This window comes from Myotis yumanensis, unplaced genomic scaffold, assembly GCF_028538775.1.
Source record: "Myotis yumanensis isolate MYYU_CA2020_CCGP unplaced genomic scaffold, mMyoYum1.0.hap1 SCAF_5, whole genome shotgun sequence".
NCBI classification, from domain to species: domain Eukaryota; kingdom Metazoa; phylum Chordata; class Mammalia; order Chiroptera; family Vespertilionidae; genus Myotis; species Myotis yumanensis.
This window is the reverse complement of record NW_027223756.1, coordinates 34,480,342-34,501,558: the sequence shown is the minus strand read 5'-3', so window position 1 is coordinate 34,501,558 and position 21,217 is coordinate 34,480,342. Positions and strand designations below refer to the sequence as shown.

The following is a 21,217-nucleotide window of genomic DNA, read 5'->3' as shown; positions in this document are numbered from 1 at the left end:
TCTCTCTTCACCTTCCTTCCATTTCTCAACATCATGACATATTTTAGTTTGCTTAACATTTTACCATGTCTTTCTTATTTAGCAATTTTTCCTCCATAATTTTTAACTGCCATTTAAAAATGTATTCAAATATTTCTTCCTTGATCATATGGTTAAAGTTTTAGAGCTTCTTAATTTGATTAAAAAAAACCATTTTATTTATTTATTATATATTTTTACTGATTTCAGAGAGGAAGGGAGAGGGAGATAGAGATAGAAACATTAACAATGAGAGAGAATCATTGATTGACTGCCTCCTGCATGTCTCACACTGGGGACTGAGCCCACAACCTGGGCATGTGCCCTGACTGGGAATCGAACTGTGACCTCCTGGTTCATAGGTCAACACTCAACCACTGAGCCATGCCGGCTGGGCTTAATTTGATTTTTGTAACAAATGAAATCCTCCAGTTTCTCCTCTGACTTCCTTTTTAACTTGAATGTATCACCTCCCACTTTTTTTACACAGCTCTTCTTTTTAGATTCCTTTTCTGTTTAATTGGATTACACCAGCTCAACCCTCCCCTCCCCCATCCCATCCCCCTCACCTTTTCTTTGGCCAGAAAGAAGGTAATTTTCTGTGCCCTTGCAAGTCTGAAAATGCTTTTATTTGGAATATAAAATTGTTTTCCTTCAGAAATTTGAAGGCAATTACTTCACTGCCTGCCAGTGTTGATACCACCTATCTGATAAAAATGATTCCTGATTCTTTGTTGACAGCCGTCTTTTCTCTCTAGAAGCTTCTAGAATCTTCTCTTTACCTTTGATGTTCTGGAATTTCAAGAGGACATGCAGCTGTAGACCGTCTTTTATCCCCCTGTGTAGTTCTCAGTGGGTCTTTCCATCTGAAGATCTATAACTCGCTTCAGCTCTGGTCAGTTTTCTTCTGTCATTCCTTAATAATTTCCTCTTCCCAAATGTCTTTGTTCCCTTTTCTGAGTGGACAAGTCTGAGTAGATGTACACTGACACCTTTAGATTGTCTATGCCTGCCACCTTCTCCATCTCTTTTTAAATCTATGTTCTGAGATACTGCGACTTTTTCTTTGACTCATTGAATTTTAAATTTTTAGCCATTATATTTTTAATTTCCAAGGAATATTTCTTGCTCTGTTCTTCTTTTCATAGCAGCCCTTTCTTATATTATGGAAATGTTATCTCCTCAACTCTTTCTAAGGGTTTTTATTAGAATTAAATTTTTTTATTTTGTTCCATATTCTCCAGAGTTATTCTTTTTGTTCACCTTGTTTCTTCTCTTTTATGCTCTGGTTTTCTCAAATGTCTCATGATCCCTGTGTCCAGTCCACCTGTCTATGATGAGGTTCATTAGCTCAGTTGCCGCCCCCAGTTTCCTCTGTGGTTGTATAGGGCTCTCTCCCTGGAGGAGCCGTCCTGCAGGAGGGGAGGTGTGGCACCCAGCAGCGCACTGGAGGGGACACAGGTAGAGGGGGGGCAGGCAGACAGGCTCTCCCGTCCAATCCTCCTGGACTTTCAATTCCTTGAGGTCAGATCAGCACCATATAGTTTCCTCAACTTAGTTCTCAAGAGGACCCTGAACAAGACAACTATTAACTAACAAAAACAAAAACTAAGAGGTCATTTCAAAGAGAGCTTATGGAACCCAAACCAGGAGATCTTAACGCAGTGACCTAGGATTGAGTTCTCCATAGGATGTAATAGGCACTCAAAGGGCTGTGCCTTCCTGAGGAGATATAAGACATAAGATTTACAAAAACAGAAAAAAAGCACACAAGCAACCAACCCTTCCTGTCCTTCAAGGGCCTACTCTGGGCCCGGTATTTGATAGCTGATTTATTTCCATTTGTCTTACTTAATTCCCCAAACAGCCCTACTTTGTATTCTAGAGACCAGGAAACAGATTCAAAGAATCTGAGACACCTGCTCAAGTTCACATGTGTGGGAAGGGGCAGAGCCGGAAGAACCCGGTTCCTGGAGCCCACAAAGACCAACCATCGTAACTTGCAGGAATCCGCAGTCACTACAAACTGCCCCTCACAGTCGCACCTCCGTGCTGTGCGCTTCGCACACTCACAGCTCAGAGAAGGATGTGCTGTATGATCTCTGTCTGATTTGAGCAGAGTCAGCCTCCTCTTTGGACGTGCAGGCCGGTGGCAAAGCCTCCGCTGTAACACCGCAGGGAGGCGGGCGTCCTGGTTGCCCCGGTGTTCTGGTTCGGCAAGAGCTCCCAAGGAACACCTGACTAGAAGGAACTGAGTCCCTCCATGAGCCTCACAAACCGCACTCTGGGCTCCAGAGCCAGGCCTATCGACCCCCATGGATTTGTGAGTCTCCCAACACCGGAAGGCAACCATACCCACTGCACGGCGCACACAGCTGGCCTTGCCCGGTGACCCAGGTCAGAGCCTCCATGAGCAACATGGCAGCGGCAGTGCCACCTGCAGACGTCCTGGCTCAGAGAGGCCTGATTCTGCTCTTTGGTCAAAGGCGCTGGAGCTTCTAAAGAACATGAGCCATTAAGAGGCCAAAACACATCCAGAGCAGTCTGCCCTCACCCCAACCAGGGCCAAACCCTGCAGAGCCCAGCTCTGCTGTGAAACTTGCAGGCGGTGGTCCCAGGGATTTCCTGGTCAGCAACAAACACAGAGCACCTTGTGGACCAAGAAGTTAATGCAGCAAACCAAAAAGTGGGTCTGGTGGGCTTAACACAGACTTAGAGCTGCTACAAACAACCCCTGTGGTCAGCAGGGAGCGCCCTTTCTCCCTCTGCAGCTGTGAATGCCCTTAAACCAGTTCATACATTGACTTAGAATCACAGCTGCCTTTGGGGGCAAGTAGAGTGTGGGGCGTTACCCGCACCTTACAGACAACCAAACAGGTTTGGGAGAGAGCCTATTAGCCAAATGCGTGCAAGGGCATAAAAGAGTAGCTTAGGAAATTAATTTTCTTCACTAATTCAATTTTTAAATTTAAATTACACTTTGATCTAGATAAACCTGCTTAGGTGCCATCAGAAGTACAGTGGTTATTTGATAGATAAAACCTTGTTCTGGGGAGATCTCAGATGGCTTTGACTCCTTCAAAATGTGCCGGGGCCTACACTGACCTACCCGCTGTTCCAGGTAGACTCCAGGCTTCTTCCCAGCACTTCCTGCTCACAGGACTCGGATTGCCTGACCAGGCCTGGAGACTGAGTGCATACATTGGCAAAGCGGGTAGCCCTCTCCCCTGGGGTGTGCAGAAACCCCTCTGAGGACCTCCCCAGGAGAAAGCAGGCAAGAGCAGACCCTGTGCTGAGCAGTGGGAGGCTAACGGGAAGCTCCCTGTAACCACATTCCCATCAGCGGTGAGGCACCTGTGGCTCTTCTGCCCAGTGGCACTCTCCCCATGCCCACCCTCCCCAGCCGGCCCCACCCCTTCACCCAGCCCTTCCCACCCCCACCCCACAGTCCACTCTATTTTATGAATGTGTGGAATGAGGAATCACTTATTCTGAGAAGATGGAACGTGTGAGCTGCAGCCAGTGACAGCAATGAATTTTACAAATAGCTTTCTAGAAGCCCTCATTCAAGTTCACAAATCAGGCCCATAACAACCCCAATTCTCCATCCCCGCAGATGGAGATGGCTGGCGTCAGGCAGGACCATTTGTCTTGGGCTAATCTTGTGCACGCAGCGTGGAAGGCTCAGACTGAGCCTGCATTTCCCAAATTGCCTCAAACTGCAGGGGAGAGAGACCCTTCCTCACACATGTCCATTCTGAAAGGGCCCCAGCATTCCTGCTGGAATGTCAGGATCATGGGTCGTCATGGCCCATGAGGTCTGAGGGACCAGCAAGTTCAACTCTTCACGCAAAAGACAAAGAAACCAAGGCCCAGTCTTATCCAAGCCATAGCCAGGTGAGCAGGACAGTCCAGGCAGCCCCTGACTTACGATGGTTCGACTTAAGTTTGATTGACTCTATGACGGTGCAAAAGCAATACTCATTCAATAGAAACGACTTCAAATTTTGATCTTCTGGGCTAGTGATGTGCGGTACGATGCTCTCTCGTGACTGAGAAGTGGCACTGAGCGCAACTCCCAACTAGCCGTGTGATCACGAAGGGAAACCACCCATACCCTACAGTATACAGTGTCGCCCGCCTGCGTGTTTTGGATATTGTGCTTTACATCTCATCATGTCCACAAAACGCCTGCCTGTGTCTCTTGCTTCTGGTGAGAAGAAGAGGAAAGCAATTACTCTTGAGATGAAACTCAACTGCAGGCTAATGTAAGCATTCTGAGCCCGTTTAAGGTAGGTGAGGCTAAGCTATGGTGTTCGGTAGGTCAGGTTAAGTATTAAATGCATTTTTGATTTATGATATTTTCAACTTACGATGGGCTTATTGGCACGTAACCCCATCGTAAGTCGAGGAGCACCTGTATTTCAAAACGATGGCTGGTGGTTTTCATTTTCAGCGAATTATTTTTTCTCCTAAGTTCTTTTGCCACTAAAACCAGACATGAGGCTCGGGGGAGAATATGGTGCACAGAGCGCAAAGGTATCAACTTCTTGGCTCTTGAAACTTATAGCAGAGACAATTTTCTGGAAACTAAGGCTTTCAATTTGTAGGTGACAGGCTTTTAGAAAAATAATTTATATCTCAAGCTCTATAATCTTGACTTTTAATAGCAAGAAATAAAGAGATGGAGTCCATAAAGTTCAGAGCATTTGCAGCTAAGCTGGGGAGGATATATGGGAATTTATAAACTTGTCTTCCCTCCCATAGGAGATCAGGTCACGTGGCTGGGAGAGGTGGGGAGAGGAACTGGGAGAGGAGCACAGCAAAGGCAAGCCCTGGGGTCCCTCTTCCAGAAGGAGCCTTATGGCCTTTTCCTTGGAGGAGACGATCTAAACCCCATAAAAGTTGGTGGGGGTCCCAGAAGAGAGGAGACCCGTGCCACGGGAGGGCTGTACGCCTTCTAGATGAGAGAGGCCCTGAGTCTAGCCAGGTGTGGGAGCTGGAGGGCGGAAAGAGCCGCGGGAGTCCCGGATGTGAGTCTGTGCACAGGAGCGGGACCTCAGCTGTGTGTCCTCCCTCTTGCTTCCCATGACTGAGTCCCACAGATCTGAACTCACCCAGGGTCTGCCTCCTCCACTTCCTTGCGCAGGGACTGTGGGCTAGTGACTTATCTGTGCCTCAGTGTCTCCATCTGAAAAATGGGGATAATAATAGAACTTGCCTCCCTGGGTAGTTACGAGGATTAAGTGGAAGATGCATGGAAAGTCCTTGGCACGGAGCCTGCCACAGAGACACTGTCTGAACAATGTGGCTCATATTACCATTGCTAACAACGACACACTGGCTTTGAAATCAACTCAACTAAGCAGAACCAGGGTACTCCCACATGCAGGCTAATTAAAACATCTAAGTCATCTTTTCAATAACTGCTGGTTAGAGCAGGATGCAAGGGCCCGTGAGGTTTGTTATCACATTGAGTGAGATCTGAGAGTAGTTTTCTCAAGTTCACAGGCTGAACAAGGAAACACATCTTGTGACAGCAGAGGGAGGGCTGGGTGTGACCCCTGACTCCGAGAGAGTCACAGACTCAGAGAGGAGCAGTGGGTGGTCCTGAAGAAAAAGCCACAACACTCTTCTAATTGCTAGGAATGTGAGTGCAAGGCTGCCCCCCCCCCCCCCGCCCTTAGGAGCCTGTGTGTGTGTGTGTGTGTGTGTGTGTTTCTCTGTGTGCCCTCCTCCTCCTTGCAGCCCCAGCTCTCCGAGGAGCCTAAAACAGTGCAGAAACCACTGACCTACAGGACACAACCCCACTGCACAAGAGAAGCTAACAGCATAGCCAGCGCAAAGCCTAGCACTTTGAAATGGAATGCTGCGATGATGACCCTGAGCTGTCCCACCACACAGAACCCATGGGGTGGACTGATCTTTCCTTTCTCTCAGGGCGACAATTGTTAGAGGCATTGAGGTGGGAGCCTCGGGAGCCAAGGCTGCTGTGCTGCAGCTGGAACCTGCCGGCCTTTGCCTCCTGCCCTAGGACTGGAGGACTCGCAGCTGCAGGAAGGGTCCAGGGTCTGTGATCATGGGCAGCTCGTCCCTCCAGCCCCAGGCTCTCAGGCCTGGCCACTCCTCTTATTCTCTTCCTTCTCAAGGTTTCTCCCAAGGTTTGGCTTCCTGTTTACACTCCTGCAGTCAAAAGCTCTTCAGCATCATTTAAATCAAATTTTCTGTGACAGGCACCCCAAAAGGGTGACTTACACAAGTTTTAAGGTGTTGCTATCTTTTTCATGTGAAAGAATCTGGAAGCAGGAAGTTCAGAGCTGGCCTGAACTGGTGTCTCTATTTGTCATAAACCCGGGGTCCTCCCAGTTCACCATTCTGCCATCCCCTGGGTGTGGCCTGCGGTGGCCTCACGGTCCAGGATGGAGCTAGAGCTCCAGGCAAAACAGCCTCCTTCCAGGCAGCAACATGGAGGAAGGGAAGGAAGTGGGCAGACCCCTCTTCTGTAAGGCGACTTTCTGGAATTCTCATACACTTCTGCTTCATCCCGCTGGCCAGACGTAGGGTAAGGCCAACTTAGGAAGGCTGGGGAGTGTAGACTTTTGTCTGAATGACAAAGTGTTTAGATAACTTAGAGATTTTGTCATTAAAGAGGGCGGTGGGGAGATGGATATTGGAAAGCAGCAAGCAGTACCTGCCCGATGTAAACTTTTCATTTTGGCAACACCCCCTCCATCGGGGGCCACTACCATGATTCCATTTGTCCTATCATCTGCTCTTGTTTCTTCTGACAGTCTAAGTATTGTCCCTTTGTAGATAATATGCCTTTTTTTTTTTTTTAAAGTCTCTGGTAGTTTTTGAACTTTTCTCAGTGCCTTTGATAGTTTACAGTTTTACCATTATTTGTCTAATATTGAATCTACTTTTATCATCTTGCCTGGAACTTATTGTACTTTCTCAATCTGAAAGTACTTCTTCAATCCTGGAAAATTCCCAGCCATTGTCTTCAAACTTTGCCTCTCTGTCATTCTTGTTATTTTCACCATCTATGACTCCGATTAGATGTATGTTGGATCGTCTCACTTTGTCATCCTTATTTTAGCTGCTTGTTTCCTATTTTCTTTCTCTTTATTTCTCAATGCTACATTCTGGGTTGTTTCTTTAGCTATCTTTCAATTCATTAATTCTGTCTTCAGCTGTCTAATCTACATTTTGAATTCTTAGTTACAATGGCATTTACATTTTTTCCTATAAGTTTCATTTGGCTCTTTATTTTAGAGTGTTTAGCTCTTTCAAGATGATTTCTATTCTTTCTTATATCTTTAAATATTTAATATAATTTTAAAAGTTATATTTTAAACAAAGTTACATAAGCCCGTAATTTAAAGAATTTAAAGCCCATAATTTAATTTAAAGTCCAATTGTGGCTTTATGGAAAAACAGCAAGCTCCTGTCCTTCCTCCCCTTTCTCTTCTCTAGCGGCAATCCCTTTCAGCCCTTGTACGTGGTTACATTGGAATTAACCACAAAAATTCTATTTCTTGTTTTTTTAAGTGTTAGTCATTATTTATTAACATCCCAGTAAGAAAGATGAGAATTTTGCTCTTTTTTTGCACAATTCTGCCTCCCCTTCCACACTCCCGTCTACCCTCCCACCCCCGCCCCCCGGTGAAAGGCTATATTGTATTCTGGTGAGCTCAGTGTTGCGTGTTCATGTTCTTAGGCTTTATAACTGCTATTCATAGCCAAACCATGAAGTGTCCCCCTGAGTAAACTCTGGTCTGTGGGAGGAGCCATCAGGAACTTTTTTGTCACCCTGGAGATTTTTGGTGACAAATAAACCCTCTGCAGAGGAGGAGGCAAAGGTCTGCAGCTGGGCTGGAGCCAGATTGCCTCTCAGGCTGAGGGGTGCAAGACAGGTCCCTTCCCCACCCAAAGGAGGCGAGGCTCTCCCCCTGCTCCCTGGGGATTGGTGGGAGTGTGTATGGGGTGTCATTTCTCAAATTCAACGACTTAGAGTGAGAATGGGAGTGTTGCACAGATATCCTGAGGGACCAATGTTCAGTGGAGTGGGGTGGGGGCAAGTGGAGCTATGAAATGATAGATCAACACTTTCTGGAAGTTTTTTGTTTTTTTCTTAAGCAAAAGTGAGGAAATTTATTATAAGCAGATACAAACTCCCCACATAAGGAGGGGGCCCAGTTTGTATTTTTTTAAATTGCTACCTGACAGTGGAGACTGAGGAGCTGCACACATGTGCGTGCGCGCAGGAGCATGCTGCCTGCTGGGACTTTGTTCCCCACAGGGCCTTGGGTTTTACATGGTACTCCTTGAAGTTCAGTTCTTTTAAGCAGCAGCAGGAACCAGAAACATTCTGGGCGATGTAAGCCGCACTCTCCTGCTTGCCCCCCCCTCCCCCCGCCACCTGCTGAGGACAGGCCAGAGCTAATGGCCAGCCGAAGACCAGGAGTGGACCTGTGAAAACAGGTGGCCGTTCTCCCCACCCGTGGGGAGGCGGGGGCTGGCTGGGCTTGTTCCTGTGTGTGGCCTTAGGCAGGTCACTCCTCCTCTCAGAACTAAGCTTAGTCTGGCCATCCGTAAAATGCCCCCTAGAGGCAGGACTATGCTAAGGATGGAAAGAATTGATAGGAGAGGAGTAAAACATGTGGGAAGTTTGTAGGGCTACCCTCTGGGAATATCTATTTGATTTCAGAGCAGGACGGGGACCGCTGGGGAGACCTGGGAGTATCCCAGCTCAGCCTTCATGGCTGACTGTGCGCTGACATTTGAGATGGAGAGGAAGTCATGGAGTGCCTGGGGGGCCCCGGCCCAGGTCTCTGCCTTCTGCCTTCTGTCACCCAGTGCTTGCCCCTGCCGACTACCACCCCAATGAGACCACATACACTCCTGTGCACAAGACTGGACTCAGGCCTCTTGTAGCCTGAGAAGGACCCCGGCCAGTGGGCCAGCAAGGGCTGAGCACTGGGCAGGTGGTCAACGAGACCACTCATGCCACTGCTGACTAAGTGGGTGTGGCACTAGCTGATGGCTTTGTGACAACCTTTCCCTGCACAGGCTGTGCCCAGTCAGATCTCAGGTTCCCTACATCAAACCTGCAGCCCCAGGAGCACTGATTTTCCACCAAAGGGTGAACAGGCTGATGGCAGCCAAGCGATGGCCACACTGTGTGTGTGGCGGTGGGGTGGGAAATGTGACCGCCACGCTGGCGTGGGCCTCAGGCCTGCTCTGTGCCCACTGGCTCCTATCACTCTCTGTCTACTGCTGACAGAATTGGGAAGCCCCCCTCAGCAGCAGTCTCTGGCTGGTGCAGACTGCACTGGTCCTGAGCAGCTGTGAGTAAGTAGTTTGCATGTGAAAAGAGTGGAAACAAATACACAATACACAGTCACAGGGGTGGCAGCCTGCGGAGACTTGCTACCAGAACACTTGAGGGAGCCCCTGGGTATTCTAGGTGCCTGAGCAGTCCAGTGAGCAGATATGCCCAGATGGCTCACCAGTTTTGAAGAGAGAAAATAAGCAACACTTAGCACAGAACTAAATGAACTATGACGGAATCATCCTGTGGGGTCAGGGGGCATGCCAGGTGCTAGGGGAAACTTAGAATCAGCACTAGCAAAGCAGATTTCCTACAGGCTGCCCAGGGAACAACTGGTCCCAACGGTGCACGGAGGCAGGGGGCTCCCCCCTCCACATGTCCAGGGCCTCAGGGCAACACACACTCCCCTCCTCTTTTTCCCCAATCATTTACCTACATCGCACGCTCCAAGTATAATACTCTCTTAACTTTTCCCCCCAAATATGAAGGAAAACTTAGGGTGATTTCTCCCCTACCAGTACCTAGCTGTTTCCTGACCTTTTAAAACCTGTTTTATGGGAAGAAAGAACCCATTGTTAATTCAAAGCTGGCTCCGAGCTCTGACCTTAACGCATGGAAATGTGTTTTGGTCCAACGATCCTTTTGTAGAATCTAAATCTGAAAATATTCTCGCTTCCAATCTAAGATGAAAAAACATAAACATGACTATTAATGCCTCTTAGAGTTTATTTTTCAGGCAATAACAACTTTTTTGCAATAAACTGGCTTTCCTTCTTTGTGAGCACCCTTTAAACGCGCCATGTCTGAGAGGCCGGAGAAGGGAGCCAGACAAGGCAGTAACATCCCAGAGGGAAAGTCCCTGTCCATGTGGTTAAGGGGAGGGAATTAGGAGATGACACATTTGAAAAGTAAACTTCTCTTTCCATCACCCAATTATGCTCGGTAAAAACAAAAGCAGCACAAAGGAGAGAAGACGTTTTCAAATTCCACTTTAATTTCAGGCAGTTAAGAGCTGCAATGCATTTACCCTAAAAAATAATACATAGAGCTCCGGAATAATTGAAAGGAGTTCGTGTCTTCCGAGATGGCGTGCCCCGTTCTCTGTCACATTTCCCAATTACCGCCGTGAGTAATCCTCCCTAACACAGGCAGTTTAATTGCCATCTTACCTTGTGTAGTATTTTTTTTTTTCCTAAAGCAAAATTTGGGGAATTAAATCTCTGAGAATAAAATTGTTCAATCACAATAACACAATTGTGTATTAACTTTTTCTCTCTCCTTGGAGTTTATAAAGCTCAAAATTCTTGCTCCGAGCAAGAAACCAATTTTAGAAACGAGTTAAGTGACTCAGGGTAAGAAGAACATCAGATTAGCTTTTTCTGAGCCCTTGCAACTGAGAATGAGTCTGAAACCTGACTCCTGACCTCTTCTTGCTCTGATAAGTTTTCCAAGGCGGAGTTCACACTCCAGCCGTGCAGCGCTGGCTTCTTTCCAGAGCTTTCTAAAAGCCTGATGAAAGCACGGGTCTACATGAAAACCATGTGGGAATGGGAGCCCCTCACCTCCGACCCTCTACCTGTCACCATGAATTTGAACAGTTGATCACAATTATCCTATTTATTTAAAATCTACTCTAACTGATAAGCATCCTCTCTTCTGTCAACTGCTGTCCCTTCCACAACAGCAGGGGGCACTCCCAGGGTCCTTTGCTCCTACTGGAGCTCACTTCTCTTTCTTCTTTTCCACCTGCTGTCTTCAGGCTCCAAAAGACTCATTTCACTGTTCTCTGCCCAAGGACCTACAGAGCACCAGACCCATCCAACTGGGCCAAAACGCATCGGTCTCTCTCATAGGGTTTCCTGCTCTTGCTCCTGAACGTCTTCTTTCATCACAAAAATGTTCCCTGCAACTTCGGAGGCTTGGGATATGTACCCAGATGGCCAGGAGGTGATCCATGCGGGCTGTCAAACGCCAAGTTTCTCCCGCTGACACTGGTTCTAAGTGGGGCAGAACTGCCTCTGAGTGGTTTTTCTAGAAATGACTGGAGCAGTTTCTGTTGTCACTGGGGGTGTGGTGTGTGGTCCAAGGTGGCTGTTTGCATTGAATGGGAAGGACCAGGGATGCCAGACATTCTGCACTGTGTATAGTTCTTCACAACAATGAATTGTCAGCGGTCCCCATTTCTTTTGAATGTCTCATTGGATAGCCATGTAGGTTGAAAACATCTTTATAATTACTTGAGCCTAGAACCTCTGGTGATATATACATTCAACATATCTTGTGCATGGTTTTGATATATTGGGGATTTGGGATGCAATGACTATGAAAACCAAGGGAAGAATATACATTGTTTTATTCAGAACTTTATCAAAAGCCATTCCCCATGAGTTCACTGCCAATGGCAATGCATTATTTGTGGTATGCGCTGCCAATCCAGTGCACCTGACACCTGAATCAGTTGCCTTGGTCACGGCTGCTTTCATGTCACCATCTGGCTTCCTCACGTGGGCTCTGCCGCGGTCTTGCATGAGCACCCACATATTGAGATACATACTAGTAGTATTTTACTACAAATTACTTTCCTTGTGTTTCTCATTTATATTTCAATTTAGGGCATCCTGCTTTGAAATTATGTTGTAAGTAGATTATATTATCTATCATTTCCACTTTAGGTTTACAAAGGGGGTATTACAAGTAATTTGTTACAAAAAATTAGGCCGTGGATGAAAGATTGAGGAGCAGAGCTTGAAGGCTTGGCTGTGGGATGACTTTGTTTGTTCACTTGAGTATTTGTTAGTTCTCACTCACCCAACACACATTGCCTGGGTGCCTTCTAGGTGGGCACACTTTTAAGCTATCTTCTTTTTAAATACTTAATTGTGAAATTCATTTTGTTTTTTATTTCATTCTGTTCGTCAGTGTTTTATCTCATGTTTCATGCCTGGATTTAAATTCTAGTCTTCCGATTCCTTTTCTCCTTCTTCTGTAGCTGTCAGCTTTTTAAACCTCTTCTATTTCATTGATTCTCCTCTCTTCTAATTTACTCCCATTTTACTTCCATGTTGGGGTTTTATGTCTGCTCTATCATTCTTCAAGAAAAATTCTCCCCTTTTATTCTTTTCTCCTTCTAAATAAACTGATGATCTACAGACAGGGGCAAAACAGGTGGAACAATAACCTCACGGTTCAGCACTGTGGTTGGGGACACAGTGACAGATGCTCCCCAGGAGGCAGTGTTCTATCCAGTGGGGTGTAATATAGGGTGGGGTGTACTGCCCCTGACTTCCAGCTCTAGCCCTCCTTCTCCTTTGGGGCACAGAAGGCAGTGGGGATCAGCCTCTCTAACCCATTGCTTTCCCCAGAAACCCTGGAGATTCACACCCTAGATGACATCCCTTCTGCCCCCTCCCCATCACCACACCTTCCCCTGAGCCCGGGCCCCAGGGAAGTTGTCTGTGACCACAGTAGCCAGCAGGCACCTGGAAGCCCTCAATGCCTACGGCCTTTCACCTTCTTTGCTCTTTCTTTTTAAAACAACAGCCTTTAGCATCCATGTAGGAGGCCAAGCAAGGTTGTTTCTGGACCTCCAGCCAGTTTACTGGGCATTGTAGCCAGGATGACTCTTGGGCTGTGGGCCGAGGGGCCTTTCAGAACTGGGGGAGGCCGCAGGCCACAGGAATGAGCTCCCGTCCCTAGCCTGGTCCAGCCGCGATTTCACACACCAAGGGTTGCGTAAAACGAGGGCTGCCCACACCCGCTCCACTCCCCACCTTTCCGTCAGCGTCCACAGCTTTGTGTAGGCCCTCACCACCAGGACCGCCTCTCGCCGAGCTAACGATTGTTTTCTATGGCTGGGTTATTCATAGACAGCGGTACAGAAGGCATTAAACGAACACTTGCCACTTTGCAATAACTCACCGGCCTCCCTGCTGACTCCAGGCCAACCTCTGGGCCTTAAATGCGCTGTTAGTAACTGATCTGTAAATCACCCTTCCGACTGAACTGCTTGGCTAAGGCGCGCGCACACACACCCCACATTCCAGCCTCAGCAGACAGATTGACAGCTCAGAAACAAGGAAGCAAGTGTGCGTCTTGAGCTAGGCTCTGTCTCTGAGAGCACCAGTCCCGGGCTGCTCTTAACCTCTACAGCCAGGTTCTGTTGGCAGTGGGGGTCGCTAGTGAAGCCTCCAGTCTCAAAGCCTGTGACCCCCGAGGGAACACCAGCGAGCTTCCCGTGGACAAGAAACCTCCCGGTCCTGGTGGCAGAAGGGCCTCGGAAGGAAGACGTGGCAGGGCTGCCCAGTGCCTGGCCTCCAGCTCCTGCGGAGTCTTGACCGCAGGTCCTGTAACCAAGCCTCCGGGGCCCCCAGCAGGCACCATCCCGCCGACGCACATTAGCGGACAGCGTTGGGGAAATTGTGCCGTTATGAGGCAGGCGCCTAAATGAGTCCTGAAGGAGATGGGACATTTTTTTAGCCACTTAATTGAATCTGTGGCAGTAAATCTTTTAGTCTTTTCCAAGCATTTAGAATTTCAATTTACACACATGGATTTTTGCACGCAATCCCCGGTGAAAACGAGCATTTGTGCTGAAAAGCTTTTAATCAACTGTTCTCAAAATGTCAAGCCCCCTTATCTCTGAAGCCCACTGAAATCTTTGTGCTTACGATTGAAAAAAATATATTCTGTGTATCCTGTTTCTCCCTTTCACTTCTCTCGTTCCGTATCATGGTTTTATCAGTCATTCCTGATGTTCATCCCTCTCTTAATCTTCTTAGATTTCTTTTTAAGGTGAGCTTTCCATTTCAATCGGGCTTGGCTGATCTATTAAGATTCTCTGCGGCCGCTGCCTCATAGATGAAGACAGGCTTCCGTGCAAAGCCTCGCGAAGGCCTCTGATTGAGCACACTGAAGGTTAATTGCCCGGTCTTTAATTAAATCAGCAATTTTTCTTGAACGTTGTTTGTGGAGCCCTGTAATAAATGAAGCCATAAATGTGTCCTCATTTTATGAGGAGTCTGGGTTTTCCACGTTCTTGCTCACTCTTTTTCCGAAGACTGGTCATGGCAAAAGCTAATTTCTAAAAAATCCTTAGTGGAAAAAAATAGAACTTCAGGGATTTTAATGGCAAGTGTTTTATTCAGCCATGATTCAGGAAAAGGTGCTTATTAACACTTCCGGGGAAAACCAGAAAAGGCCTCTGGCTATCCTACTGACCAAGACTTGGTCTCCCTCCCCGAGGCCAGGACAAGTGCCAGCATCCCTTGGGACTTCAAGCTCAACTCTGACATCGTTGTCTTTTCAGTGGCCACTAGGGGGCAGCAAACCCACCACCTGCTGCTTTGCTAATCAGCACCCCTGCTGCCCTGACCCCTTGAATGGGGCAGCGGTGTTCTTCCATCGATTTCTCCCTGGCTCTCTGATTTCTGATGAGCCTAATCGGCTGTGCAGTCTTCAGGCCTTGCTTCTTGATTTGTCAGGAGAATGAGTTATCTGAGCAGACGTTCTCTGTGATTTGTAGGTTGGAGGACTCAGCTGTGGTGCTGTGACCTTTTCAATATTCTGTTATTAGATGGGCTGGCCATTTCAACTTCCTCCTGAACAAAGTGTCTCCCACATGTGCTGAGGAGGGAGACGGGCCAGTTAATCAGAACACCCAAAGCTGAAAAGGTTGAACCAGGGCTGTGAGTATTAACATTCACTGTCTGCATTAGCATCGTGTAGCCTGCAAAGCTCATGACCCGCAGACTCGGGTGGGACCAGATGAATGGATGAGGCTGAGCCCTCAGATCCTCTCCTACCCCTAACAGACAGGGGTCTCTCTTCTCACTCTTACTCTACCTTCATGGGCAACCCAGACTCCTCACCATGGTCTACCGGCCCAGTCTGCCTAGGCTCCTGGCTACTTCCCTGACCTCATCTCCCACCACCCTTCACTTCACTTCCAATGCTCCAGCCACGGTGACCTTATTGTCCTAGAGGATGTCATACTCCTTCCAGTCTCAGGGCCTTTGCACATGCTGAGCTCTGGCTTGGATCGCCCTTTCTCCAGATTTTTTGTATGGCTGCCTCCTTCTCAACATTCAGTTCTCAATTCAAATGTCATCTCCTCACAGAGGCCGTCCCATGATATCCCAACCATGAAGCCCCCTACTGAAACATCACCCTATTCACATTCCTTTAGAGCAGTGGTTCCCAATCTTCCTAATGCTGAGACCCTTTAATACAGTTCCTCATGTTGTGGTGACCCCCAATTTCATTGTTACAAATTGAACATAATTAAAGCATAGTGATTAATCACAAAAACAATATGTAATTATATATGTGTTTTCCGATGGTCTTAGGCGACCCCTGTGAAAGGGTCGTTCGACCGCCAAAGGGGTCGCGACCCACAGGTTGAGAACCACTGCTTTAGAGTCTTTATCACTTATCATACTTGTCTGTTCATGCGTTATTCTCCATCTCAATCTGGTATAACATACTACTCAAATATAAACAACCCAAGGGCAAGGATGCTGTCTGTCATGGTCACTACTGTATCCCCAGTGCTTGGCACAGTCCAAAGCACACAGCAGGTCTTCAATAAATGCTTACTGACTGTTATGGACTGAGTGTTTGTATTCCCCATCCATGCGTTCAAATCCGAAGCCCAATGTGATAGTGAGGCATTAGTGACCTCATAAGAAACATGAGAACTTGCTTCCTCTCTGTGCTCTGCCATCTGAGAATATGACAAGAAGATGGCCATCTGTAAACTAGGGAGTGGGCCCTCACCAGACCTAGGCTCACAGCACCTTGACCTTGGACTTCCCAGCCTCCAGAAGTGTGAGAAATGAAAGTGCGTTGTGTTGCTTGAGCCACCTTATCTATGGTAATTTGTTATAATAGATTGAACTAAAACAGAATGAAAGCAACAGTGTAGTTTATTAAAAGGTAATCACATAATTCAGACTCCACACTAGTCACTGAAAAACTTCTGTTTCCTCATGCCTCCTTTCCTAAGGACCCATAGCATACGCTCCAGTGACACAAAAGGCCAGGCGACCTGAACCCGGGATTTTAACTCACTACAGTTACTCATTCAAAGTCCCATCAAGTGACTGATCGAAAACAGAAGCTTCTCCTACTGCAATATCATTTTCAGCAATGAAACTATTTGTAAGATCTGAGTTCTGAATTTAGGCCTACTTAAAGCACTCACCTCAGCTTGAAAAGCCAAACAACAAGAACAACAAAAACCAAAAACAAACAACAAACCACACACACAACAAAAAACAAAAACCAAAATAATAATTAAAAAATCCCACAAATTCCCTTTGCTTAAAGTTTGGGTGCAGGGCACTCGCATGCTGTTCACCGGTACGTTTAAACTTGGGTTTGTACTGAAGTGTTGAAGCCAAACACTGTCGGGATGAAGGGCCCCACTCTTGCGACTGAACGTCCTACCCGGAAGGCCTGTCCTGAGGGCCACTGTGCCCTTTCGGAGAACAGCCGCCCTCCTTTCCTGGAAGAGCTCAGCTCTGGGCTGCGCGGGGGAGCGGGCCCGACTGCACACCTGCTTAAGGCAGCAAGGGAGGAGGATGCGACCCAGGAACCAGGTGCCCTACGGCGAGTGAAGACGCAATTCAGCCAGCAGTGCCAGTGCAGAGCCTGAGGTAGTGTCTGCACCCCGCCAGGCGGTGAGACTGCTTTTAGCACTACCTAAAAATGGGGGGCTTGCAAGGGCTGTCCCTGAAGCCAGGTGGAAGATTTTGGCCCGGAATGTCTCCCTTCTGTCCTCAGGTAAACAAAGCAACAGCTGCTGGCACATTTTAACCCAAGCAAAGCCTCACTGACAGGTCTGTGTGGCTTTAACTCCATTCCAATCAGAGCCTGGGTGCTAGGCTTGCGAGGCGAAGAGGCTCACCACCACCCTGTGTGACATTTTTCTGTGACCGTGTCCACAAGCCAAGGCGTGTGAACAGCTACGGCTGAGCCCGGCCCTGCCTCCCGGTGCTCCCTCACCTTGATCATGAAAGACCTTAGGACAGTCACTGTCCGACAGTGGTTCTCAACCTTCTGGCCCTTTAAATACAGTTCCTCATGTTGTGACCCAACCATAAAATTATTTTCGTTCCTACTTCATAGCTGTAATGTTGCTACTGTTATGAATCGTAATGTAAACATCTGCTATGCAGGATGGTCTTAGGTGACTCCTGTGGAAGGGTCGTTCTACCGCCAAAGAGGTAGCGACCCACAGGTTGAGAACCACTGCCTTAGGAGGAGCAGGAAGAGGTTTCCTCTGCCCTGGGCCAGGAACTTGGAATCAAAGAGCCGGGGAGCAGAAAAGGAAATTAAAGCAAATGGTGTTAACGGGCCGGCCAGCCATGACCCGTGGGAGAAAAGCCAATCAAACACAATAGCACAGGTGACATGGGTGTACCCGATAGGAAACCTAACACAAGTTCACATTGCATTCTGCTGGCTGGCTGAGAGTTTGTTCTCCATACCCTGTTGTTGATAAACCCAGGCCCAACAGGCAGGATCGAGATTCTACACTCCAAGCCTGGGACCTTGAAGGAACCAGGAGACTGCAGTAAAGAGTTAACGTTGTCCAAGGAAAGACTGGCCTTCGCCCCCTGGCCTCTGGGAGGAGGAGACCTCTGTGCTCTTGGAACGCCCTGCCTAACAAGTATTTTTGTTGACCTGTGAGCGCTGGGCCACGTTAGTCTATAACAATGCAATACATGGTGGGAGCCATGTGTCACCCGGTGTCAGCTCAGCTTCTGAAAGGGCTGGAGGCGAAGGTCAGCCGCAGGGGAAATCAACCTTGTGTATGTGATGGAGTCACAACAGAGTCTTTGGACACCGAGGCTCGGGTGAGCTTCTCTGGTTGGCAACCATCCATGTGTACTGTCAGCCAGCATTGCTGGGAGAAGCAAGTGCCATGCACAGAACTCCACTGGGAGGCCACAGTCGGGAGCTGTGCACCTGGGACCCTCCTGGACCCTGCCCCATGTGCCTCTTCCCTCTGCTGACTTTAACCTGCATCCGTTTGCTGTAATAAACCATAACCGTGAGTCTACTGGCTGTTGTGAGTTCTGTGAGCCCCTGTAGCAAATTATCAACCATAAGGGTGGTCTTGAGGACTCCTAAACTCGCAGGCAGCACCAGAAGTTAGGGAGATCTTGGGGCGTAGCTAACTGTAGAAACTGAGGTCCAGAGAGCAGGAGGCAGAGTAAGGAGAGAACTCGGGCCACCTGATGCCCAGTGCAGTTCCCAAGTACCAGGAGGCGTATCACATGCAGATGCCTCAGCCAGAAACGAACGCCAGAATAGAACCACCGAGCGGGAGCCGCTGCCCATGGGCACCTGTGTCCTTGGCTTGCTGCCTGCTCACCTGGGCCCTCTGAGCCAAAACCTACTAGGCCCTTTCCATCTGCCCAACTGTGGACACGTTGTTGGCTTGTCGTCGGGCCCATTCTAATCATTTTATTTCACCGAGTGAAGATCGGTTGGCAGGCCAGGATTTTTCCTGGTGCCAACTGGCTCTTTCTGTAAAAGAGGATTTTCCAGCAGACGGCGCTTCAGGGATTGAGTTTTCCTTACAGTGGGATAAGCCCATGTTGAGCCAAAGAAAGGTGACCACCCCAATAAATGGAGACGCTGCAGTCACTGGTTCCAGGCTGACTTGGGCCCCACAGGGGCTTCTGGCAGGCACACCTGCACGTGGCCTGCTGAATGCCACCAGCCTCCAAGCCACCCAAGTTTGCCCTTTTCTTGTTAATGTTAATCTCTTTATATCTTCCAAAGCTCAGTGCCCATCTGGCATTTGAAAATTGGCTGGAGAGAATCATGCCTTTTAATAAAACAAGAAGCCTATTATGCAAGTTGTTGCATTTGGCGACTGGCATCTTGCTAATGTGCAGCAAGCCCTGTCCCTCCGCCAGTCACCTCCCTGGGGCTCCTCCCCGCTGTCGCTCCTCAGCAGGACCTGGGCCGAGACCAACACTGAGACATGTAATACCACTCACAGAAGAGCCACCGCATGTCATGGCGGGAAGGGGACAGAGAGAACAGGCAGGCCAGCGGCTCATTGTACAGAAGGAGAAAGTGAGGCACCTGCCAGGGGGCGGAGGAGGGGAGACCAGGTTGGTTTAAGGCAGGTGGTTCTCAACCTTGGCTGCACATTAGAACCACTGGTTTAAGGCCATGACCCTATGAGGCTGGAACTCCAGGTCCTGGCACCCAGCCGAGCCCTGCCCACCACCCGGGTGCCTGCCTGCTCAGTCTCCTCAACAGCTCAGCTCAGGGCCTGGTTCTGACCGGGGGGGCGCCTTCTACACAGAGAGATATCAGAGACACCAACGGGCACGCTGGGCCTGAAATGGCACCACTAACTGGCATTTGTGTTATCTGATTTCCTGGGTGAACTCCTGGCCACCTGATCACCTGGCAGCAGCAGGGCTTAGTGAACCCATTAGATCCCGCCCCCTCGCCAAGTCTTCAGAGCTGAGGGCAAAGCCCTGGTGATGAGGACACAGAACACCTAAGTATTGATAGAGATGGAAGAGCACCACTTCCCTCCCCAGGTGACAGTGAGGCCCTGCTGGTCGGTCCCTTTTGTTGAGACTGGTCCTGCCTCTCTGACCCAAGACCATCCTGCTGGGTTCCAATCCCACCTCCTCTGGGAAGCCCCCCCGGTGCCCCCAGTGTTGGCCACTCCATCTCCTTTGAAATCCCGCCGTGTGTGGTTAGGGTCCCACAGCCTCCCCTGGCGAGCACTACCCTGCATCGCGCCCTCATTGTTTTCTGTCGCCCCTGCAGAGGAGGGAGCTGGTTGCTGCCAGGATTCTCAGCTTGTGGCCGAGGGGATGGCAAGGTAACTTGGACAATGCGGCATGGTTGGCAGGCAGGGCAGTGGGCAGCGAGACAGGTCCTGAGACTGACTGTCCCAGGCCTGTCACATGGCCAGAGACGGGTCCATCACTTGGCATCTGACCCCAGGCCAGTCCCGCTGGAGTGAATAATCTGGATCATTTTAAAAACAATTAGCCATGGGCAGGCAGGAAGCCTGGTGGAGGGTATCCAAAGGAAGAGAGGCTGGTCCCAGCCCTGAAGAGAGACAGGACAAGGCCAGCCAGGGGGGCCTAGGAAAGCTGGTATATGGTAGCAACAGGGTTTGGACTCTATAGTTTCACATGCAAAATGGGAGAATGAGAGAAAGCCGTGCTGTGGGGCATAGGAGCGACGGGGCCACGGAAGGTGTGGCGATGGCTTTGGGAAAGGGGAGAAGGAACGGATGCAGATTTCCAAGGAAGACCCATCGGAGTCTGAGGCGACTGGCTCCACAGAGTGACAGGGAGCAACAGGTCAGGGCGGCTGAGGGGAGGCTGGGGTGCAGAGTCAACCCAAGGGCAAGAGCCTGACCTGTCTTAGTTCAATAACTGGGTACAAATTGGGCCCCCAGCGCAAATGTGAGCTTTGACTTCTGGCCTGTGATGAGAGAGGCGGCGGCTGCTCCCCTGGCCTGGCACCAGGCCTGGCTCCTGGGGCTCTGGGTAGCTTCCGTGTTGGCAAGCTGGGCCCATGAAGGGACAAGGCCAGTGTGGCAGCTCCAAGGCACTCAGAGAAGTGGGGCTGAGTGATGAGGTCAGCTCACCTGGACCTTGGCACCAGGTAAGTCCTGCCCACATTTCAGGGCTGCCCGGAAGTGGCTGTCCTGTCTCACTGCCTCACAGCGGGTGGCCCTGCTGGCATGTAGTGCATCTGCTTCTGAGGACATTCGCTCACAGGATTCCCATAAACTTTAAAGGGGGAGGGGGCTAGTAAGTGTCCCTAAAGCCCCATGAAGCAGGATGACTGAATAAGTCTGGGGAAAAGTGT

The 21,217-nt window shown here is 49.0% G+C and overlaps 1 protein-coding gene and 1 non-coding gene across 2 annotated transcripts in view; one reads left to right on the top strand and one right to left on the bottom strand.

Moving 5' to 3' along the window:
• FSTL4 (follistatin like 4) overlaps nt 1–21,217 on the bottom strand; it is a 327,977-nt gene that overhangs the window by 123,606 nt on the left and 183,154 nt on the right. The window lies entirely within an intron of this gene.
• LOC139011906 (small nucleolar RNA SNORA25) lies at nt 1,632–1,756 on the top strand. Its single transcript, XR_011471717.1, has one exon. It is a non-coding gene; the product is annotated as a small nucleolar RNA SNORA25 (small nucleolar RNA).